The sequence below is a fragment of the Phacochoerus africanus genome, chromosome 8, assembly GCF_016906955.1.
Source record: "Phacochoerus africanus isolate WHEZ1 chromosome 8, ROS_Pafr_v1, whole genome shotgun sequence".
Lineage (NCBI taxonomy): Eukaryota > Metazoa > Chordata > Mammalia > Artiodactyla > Suidae > Phacochoerus > Phacochoerus africanus.
In genome coordinates, this window is record NC_062551.1 from 45,045,170 (window position 1) to 45,047,530 (window position 2,361).

Below are 2,361 nucleotides of genomic sequence, written 5' to 3' on the forward strand. Positions count from 1 at the left end.
AAGTCACGGTGTTCTGTAAGACTTGAAAAGCCAACCAGTCTTCTCTGCTTCAGCTCCCTGACTTCCCCCAACCTTTATTCTACTCTCAGGCATTCACCTGGTATTTTCTACAAAGAGAAATATAAAACAAACCAAAAATGTATATCCTTATATTTTGAGACATCATCAGTTGAATTACTATAATGAAACATGCAAATTTAACACTTCGCCCATTCTTCTCTCTCCCCCATACTTTCCACAGAATGAGATTACAATTTTGAACTCAATTTATAGGGCTTACATTTCACCACGCCTCTGTAAGTATGCTCCATTCCTGGACCTGGGGGTTTATGACGATTACATACTCTTTCTTTCTTTTATTTATTTATTTATTTTTGTTGCTTTTCTTTAGGGCTGCACCCGCAGCATATGGAGGTTCCCAGGCTACGGGTCAAATCGGAGCTGTAGCTGACAGCCTATAGCACAGCCACAGCAACGCAGAATCCAAACCACATCTGCAACCTACACCACAGCTCACGGCAACACCGGATCCTTAACCCACTGAGTGAAGTCAGGGATGGAACCTGCAACCACATGGTTACTAGTTGGATTCATTTCCACTGCACCACAACGAGAACTCCTACATACTCTTTCTAAACAGATTTTTTGTTTTTTGGTTTTCTTTTTTAGGGCCACACCTGTGGCGTATGGAAGTTTCTGCACTAGGAGTCAAATTGGAGTTGCAGCTGAGGCCTGTGCCACAGCCACAGCGATGCTGGAGATCTCAGTCGCATCTGTGACCTAAGCTGCAGCTTGCAGCAATGCCAGATCCTTAACCCACGAGCCACAACAGGAACTCCTATTTCCATCTTTGGGCTGCCACAGGCAGTCTTGCAAAAAAACATCTACAAACATGCTTCTCTGTGCAAGTGAGCAAGAATAACTCTAAAATAGAATCCAAGAGGTGGGACTGCAGGGTTGAAATATTAGGACTTCAGACACTTTGATGGCTCATACCGTGATGACGTCTGCAAAAGCTCTACCAAGTCACACTTCCAATCCCACGGCTTGAAAGGATCATTCTTTGTCTTCTTAGCATGCAGTGCCATCAATCCTACTAATTTTTGCCAGTTTGATGGGTGAGAAATTATAGCTCCTTTTTGCTTTAATTTGCATTTCTCTGATGAGTAGGGAGTTTGAGCATTGCTATGGACTGAATTATGTCCCCACAAAATTGACGCGTTGACACCCTAACCCCTAGTATGATTATATTAGGAGATAGGACTTTGAGGAGGTAATGGATTAGAGGAGATCGTGAGGGCAGTAATCCTGGTGGGATTAGTGTCCTTATAAGAAGAGACAGTGAGAGGTTGCCCCCTTTCTCTCCTCCATAGGAGAACAAGAAGAAGGCGGCCATCTGCAAGCCAAGAAGTGAACTCCCACCAGATCCCAAATATGCTGGCAGTATGATGACAGACTTCCAGTCTCCAGATATATGAGAAAACAAATTTCTGCGTTTCAGCCACCCAGTCCAACCCAGGTCTACGGTATTTTGTTATGGTGGCCCAAGCTGACTAAGACAAACATCTTTTTCCCCAGCAGGGTCATACCATATCAAACAGGGAGATGCTGTTATATCCTCAACCCAGCAGAACCAGGCAATCCTCCAATTCTCCCACAAGGGCAGTGTTGGCAGGGCTGAACGGGGAGCTAATAGTTCATCCCTGTCTGGTGGAGGCAGGAGGTGCTCCAACCAGGGTTGTGTCACCTGGGTCCAGCAGCAAGTTGCGCTGCCACCCCCAACAACAGCGGTGAAACTTATCGAGGCAGTGAGAGGTGGGCTAGCACCCCCAGACTTCACACATCTCCTCCCTCCTCTGTCAGCAGTTCTGCTGATAAGCTGAGCCAGCAAAGGATACAGACTTTTAGTTATAAGATGAATAAGCACTCCTGATTATATTTATATCACATATTATCATAATAGATATGTTATATGCTTCAAAATTGCTATGAGATTTGATCTTAAAGGTTCTCGCCACAAAAAAAGAAATGGTAATTTTGCAACATTATGGAAGTGTCAATCTTTTCACAATATATACGTGTATCCCATCAACAGGTTGTACATCTTAAACTTACACTGTGTTATATGTCAGTTATAGCCAATAAAAATGTAGAAAAAGGGGCAAAAAAAAAAACTTGGGCACTTCACCTAAGAGGATATGAGGAAGGCGAATGAACCCATGAAACGACATTCAACATCACTGATGTTTGAGTTTCCAGCTATTGTTGTAGAACTATGTCTCCCTTTAACTCTGTTAATTATTGCTACATATATTTGGTGGCTCTGTTATTATGTGCATGCATATATTTTATATTTTAATT